A 6423-nucleotide genomic window follows, 5' to 3' on the forward strand; every position below is an offset into this window, starting at 1 on the left:
CATCCTCCAAGTGTAAAGACCAATCCTTCCTATTTGTGTTCACCACCTTGGTTAGGATTTTCTTGACTTCTCTATTTGATACTTCGGCTTGGCCATTAGTTTGGGGATGATATGGTGTAGAGATTTTGTGATGCACCCCATATTTAGCCAAGAGAGCCTTCATCATCTTATTGCAAAAGTGGGATCCTTGGTCACTTACCAAGGCCTTAGGAACTCCATACCTACAAAAAATATTAGATTTGAGAAACTTCAAAACAATCTTAGCATCACAAGTTCTAGTAGGAATGGCTTCAATCCACTTTGAAACATAATCAACACCAAGTAATATGTACTCAAAACTAAAGGATGGTGGAAAGGGACCCATGAAGTCAATGCCCCAAACATCAAAAATCTCACAAAATAAAATGGGTTGTTGAGGCATTTCATGTCTCTTACCCCAACTACTAACCTTTTGACATTTCAAGCATGCTTTACAAAATTCATAAGAGTCTTTAAACAAGCTAGGCCAATACAATCCACAATCTAAAACCTTCCTAGCTGTCTTATTTGAGCTAAAATGACCACCACATGCATGAGAGTGACAAAATTCAAGAACAGAAGGCACATCAACATCATCAACACACCTCCTAATCACTTTATCACTACAAATCTTCCACATCAAAGGTGGTTCCCAAATGTAAAATCTAGACTCTCTTTCAATTTTTCAATGGCAAAACGTGAAGCACAAGGAGGCAAGACTCCACACTCAATATAGTTAGCAAAAGAGGCATACCATGGAGGCTTAGATGAAATGGCACACAATGCCTCATCAGGAAATGAATCACAAGGAATAGTAGGGTTAGAGTTTACCATAGTAGCTTTTAAATGAGGTAGTCTAGACAAATGATCCGCTACTTGATTGGTAGAACCACTCCTATCCCTTATCTCCACATCAAATTCTTGCATTAAGATCACCCATCGAATCAAGCGAGGCTTAGAATCTGTCTTCTTAAACAAGTACCTCACAGCAGCATGGTCAGTGTACACAACAACTTTAGAGTTAAGAAGATATGATCTAAATTATCAAGTGCAAAAACAATAGCAAACAACTCTTTCTCAGTTGTGGTGTAATTAACCTGAGCTGAATCTAGGGTCCTAGATGCATAAGCAATCACATATGATAACTTGCCCTCTCTTTGACCAAGCATAGCTCCCACAGCAAAATTAGAAGCATCACATGACAACTCAAAAGGTAAAGACCAATTTGGGGCTTTAATGGGAGGGGAAATGAGCATGCTTTTCAAAGTGTCAAAACTCCTTTTGCAAGCATCATCAAAAACAAAATCAACATCTTTTTGTAAGAGTTTAGACATAGGCAAAGCAATTTCACTAAACCCCTTTATAAATCTCCTATAAAAGCCTGCATGTCCCAAAAATGATCTCAAATCTTTCAAACAAACAGGATATGGCAAAGAAGCAATCACATCTACTTTGGCCTTATCCACCTCTATGCCATTGGAAGAAATCAAATGGCCTAAAACAATTCCTTTATCTACCATGAAATGGCATTTTTCAAAGTTAAGCACAAGCTTCTTTTCAATGCACCTACCAAGCACTTTATCTAAAGAATGCAAGCATGAATCAAAGGACTCACCATACACAGTAAAATCATCCATAAAGACTTCCATGCAATGTTCAATAAAATCACAAAATATGGACATCATGCATCTTTGAAAAGTACCAGGTGCATTGCAAAGACCAAAAGGCATCCTCCTATAGGCAAATGTACCAAAGGGGCATGTAAAGGTAGTCTTATCTTGGTCACTAGGAGCTATAGGAATCTGAAAATACCCACTAAACCCATCTAGGAAGCAATAATGGGACTTGGAAGCCAATCTCTCAAGCATTTGATCAATAAAAGGCAAAGGAAAATGGTCCTTCCTAGTCACATTATTGAGCTTCCTATAGTCTATGCACACTCTCCAAGCATTTTGAACTCTAGTTGGAACAAGCTCTCCTTTCTCATTTTTTACCACAGTAATCCCCCCTTTCTTAGGTACAACTTGGGTTGGAGACACCCACTCACTGTCAGCTATAGGATAGATGATCCCAGCACTAAGTAGCTTAACAACCTCTTTCTTTACCACATCTAAAATCAATGGGTTAAGTCTCCTTTGTGGTTGCCTAATGGGCTTAGCATTGTCCTCAAGAAAAATTTTATGTGTGCACACAATAGGGTCAATACCAGGAATGTCAGCCAAAGTCCAACCAATAGCATGTATGTTCTTTCTCAACACATCAAGTAATGCATTTTCTTCCTCAAGAGATAAAGAGTTAGAAATTATTACCGGAAGCTTCTCATTCTCAATGAGATATGCATACTTGAGATTGGATGGTAAAGGCTTCAACTCCAAGGTAGGTGGCTCTACACAAGAGGGAATGAGCTTCTTCAAGTCTAATTTGGTGGAATATTCCATGGTACTATCTTGTCTTTTAGGCTTGTCACTTGTTTTTGATTTCTCCTCTTCTTTCTTTACAGCCTCCCCCTTTTCTTGCAACTTGTCCTCAAGTGCTTGGACTTGAGCCACGGCCTCGACATGTGAAAGTGTAGAATTTTCCTCCAATAGCTTGGGAATCCTAAGAACATCAAGCTCGAGTGGAGAAAAACTCATAGATTCGGCCTTAATGGCTTTAGTACCTACAACACAAGAAGATATACCCTTCTCAAGCATTTCAAGATCAAGCATAGGAGATATTTTAAACAAATCATGAGAAGAAGTAGTTGCATCATTCAAGCATGCATCAATCTCTAAACAAATAGGACAACTACATCCATCAATACATGTAGTAGTAACAAGAGACAAATCATCATCAACATGTGAGAAAGAATCAAGCATGTGAGACTCACAAGCATCATGAAGCAATAACTCAATGGAACTTACACCTAACAAAGAATAATCCTCAAAAGGATGTTTCATTGCTTCATATATATTAAAAATAACATGATCCTCTCCACATTTCAAAATCAAACTACCTTTTTCCATGTCAATCAATGTACGGGCAGTCCTCATAAATGGCCTTCCTAAAATCAAAATATCATCCCCACTCCCTTCTTTTGACATATCAAGCACATAGAAATCCACAGGAAATAATAGACCTTTAACACAAACCAACAAGTCTTCTACTACTCCATGTGGTCTTCTAACACTTCTATCCGCTAATTGGCATATCATAGGTGTCTTATGCATGCAATCAAGACTCAAGGCATGATAAATTGAAAGAGGCATAACATTAATGGCTGCACCTAAGTCTATCAATGCATGAGAAAAATGTGTGTTGCCAATCTTGCATGGAATTGTGAAGGAACCGGGGTCCTCACATTTTATAGGGAGTTGAGGCTTCATGATAGCACTCACAGATGAGGGTAATTGTACCCTTGCATTAGGCCTAAATTTTCTTTTATTTGTACAACAATCTTTCAAAAATTTGGCATACTTAGGAAAGTTCTTAACTACATCCATCAAGGGTACATTAACATGAATCTTGTGGAAGAAATCATATACCTCTTGATCAAATTGTCCCTTTACTTGCTTAGGGACCACTTGTGCTTGTGGAAAAGGAAGCTTCTTCATAATCTCTTGACTTTGCTTTCCTTCTTCCTTCCTTGAACTCTCCTTTCTTGTTTCACTTTGCTCGGCCTCTCCCTCTTTTTCCTTACTAAACAACTCGGCCATAGTCCCCTTTTCCACCTTAGATGGTGGTTGCTCACATATGATCTCCTCAATGTTTTCATCCTCATCATCTCTACAAAAAGATGCATCATTAGGAGCAAAAGAAGAACTAGAAACATTAACATCAATTGAAGAATTTAAAGAGGGCTTCTCGGCCTTCCCTTGTCTTTTGTCTTCTTGTACTCTTTCTCCCAACTCCTTGCCACTCCTCAATGTGATAGCATTAAGATTAGCTTTAGGATTAGCAACGGTGTTGGATGGTAATGTAGAGGCTTGAGCATTGGCTGCACTTAATTGGTTAGCAAGCATATTCATTTGAGAAGTAAGGGCATCAATTTTAGAGTTCATGTTCTCACACTTGTTACCCATACTCTCTACCTTGTTCCCTAAGCCATCATACATGTTTTTATACAAAGAGTTCATTTCAATCAACTGCTTACGTAACACATTCACATCATTAGAAGAGTTTCGAATTAGAAGAACTCTCAATTGGAACAAGCCTCCTATCACTATAAGAATTAGAAGAAGGTGCAAGAGAATTACCACTTGGATTGTAGCTTTGAGAAGAGCTACCTTGAGACAAATGAGGTGGAGGGTCACGGCCAAAGGTGTTTTGATAGGATCCTCTTTGTTGATTGTCTTGTAAAGCCACATTTGGATTTGAATAGGAGAAATTAGGATGGTCTCTCCATGAAGGGTTGTAAGTATTAGAATAAGCTCCTTGCCCTTGCCTCCCACCATAGGATTGTTTTCCATTGTAGATAGCATTTACTTGTTCAAACTTAATAGGACAATTGCTTTCTACATGCATAGGTGAGTCACAAAAAGTACAAGAATAAGGGACAAGTGCTTGAGAAGTACTTACATTGCTCACTTGAGATATTTGTGGAGCCAACATTCTCCCAATCTTGGCAGCTAGCAAGTCCACATATGAATCATTAAGAACTGAGGAACCTACCATATTCACATTTCTCTTTTCCCTTGTAGAGTATTGAGCACCACTTGAAGCCATCTTGTCAATTAGTTCCCAAGCCTTTAAGGAAGTGAGGTCAATCAAGCATCCACCACTAGCGGCATCAATGTTAACTTTGTCTCTTGGAATCAAGCCCTCATAGAAATATTGGACTAAATTCTCACTAGAAATTTGATGGTGTGGGCATTTAGCCAAAAGGCCTTGGAATCTAGTCCAATACTCATAGAGACTCTCATCCTCTCCTTGTTGGACCCCATAGATTTGCTTTCTCAAATTGGTGACCTTGGAATTTGGAAAGAATTTATCTAAGAAGAGTCTTCTTAGCTCAGCCCATGTGCTCACTTTCACATAAGAAGGGTAGTTGAAATACCATTCCTTTGCTAAACCTTCAAGAGAAAATACAAAAGCCTTAGCTTGAACATCATCAACATTTACATGCATAGGCTTCATAGTATCACAAACCAATAGGAAAGTATGCAAAAACCTATGACAATCCTCTCCTGGTAACCCATGAAATTTAGGCAATGCATTAATCAAGGAGGATTTAATTTCAAATTGAACATTAGTAGGAGGAACATATAAGCCATAAGGATTATCATGCCAATTAGGTTGAGTTAATTGCCTAATGCTCCTCTCCTCTCTAGGGTTATGCAAGCCTTCAAATTCATTATTAACATGGCCATCATCATGCAAATTCTCATTCCCATTCCCATGGCCCTCATTATGCACATGCTCATGTCCTAAGATACCTTCCATTGTTGAATTACAAACCAAATGAGAATCAAGAATAGGTTGTGATCTTCTCAATCTAGAAATAGTCCTTTCAATTTCTGGATCTAATTCAACAAAAGAGGTATGTTTTCTTCGGGTCATGCACTAATCAAGCTCAAGAAAATTAAGAACAAAGAACAAGCTAAACTAAAATGCAAATCAACATGAAACAATTCAAAACACACAAAAGCAAGAGAAATAATTTTTTTTTATTTTTTTTTAAACTCAATAGCAACAAAATGAAAAAAAAATAACACCAAACAAGTAGAAAGAGAGTTAGAAATGCTCAATCAAGAAGCTTTGGCAATTCTGGAATTCGCACAGTAGGCTCTCTGGAGACAGTGAACTTGTGAATTTTCTATCAGCAAATCCACATGATAAATTCCCCTGAAACTTTTATGAGAAACACAAGAGATATACAGGAAAATTATATAAAAGTTTTAGATTAAAAATCCTGCCCAATCGTTCCCAGAAGTTTTCACAAGTTGGTCCTCAAGTCTGGAGAAACAGGATTTCGTCCAGAAGACCTTCAGAGCTTCTAACAAACTTTCAAATAGGAAAATGGAAAAATTGAAGAAAATCCTAAACACAAGAAACAAAGATAAGACAGCGATAAGAAAAATGAAACTGGAATCAATCAATTTGAACGCACAAAGAGAAGATATGCTAACTCAAAATTGAAACAGGGTTTTGGAAATCCTCTGTAATGGCTCCCTGGACCTTGTTAGATTGTAAAATTTCCACAGGACACTTCCCACGTCCAAAATTGACCAAACCAATTTTAAAGTGAAGCTAGGATATAGAGCTTTCAATGAAATAAATTTCAAGTTCAAATTCCCTCAGACTCATTCCCAGTTAATTTTTCAATTTCAGACAGAGACACTAGAAACAGAGTATTTTCAGCTCTACACCAAACCAACGAAAATTGCATTAATTTTTTTTTCTTTTTCAAAACAGAATAAAAACACT

The 6423-nt window shown here is 37.6% G+C and overlaps 1 non-coding gene across 1 annotated transcript; it reads left to right on the top strand.

Moving 5' to 3' along the window:
• Nucleotides 1–4852: 4852 nt before the first annotated feature.
• On the top strand, nt 4853–4959 carry LOC129312260 (small nucleolar RNA R71). The gene has a single exon (XR_008593507.1). It is a non-coding gene; the product is annotated as a small nucleolar RNA R71 (small nucleolar RNA).
• The last annotated feature ends 1464 nt before the right edge of the window (nt 4960–6423 follow it).

Source organism: Prosopis cineraria, unplaced genomic scaffold, assembly GCF_029017545.1.
Source record: "Prosopis cineraria cultivar Desert tree isolate PC_DT_omini unplaced genomic scaffold, ASM2901754v1 PC5, whole genome shotgun sequence".
Classification (NCBI taxonomy): domain Eukaryota; kingdom Viridiplantae; phylum Streptophyta; class Magnoliopsida; order Fabales; family Fabaceae; genus Prosopis; species Prosopis cineraria.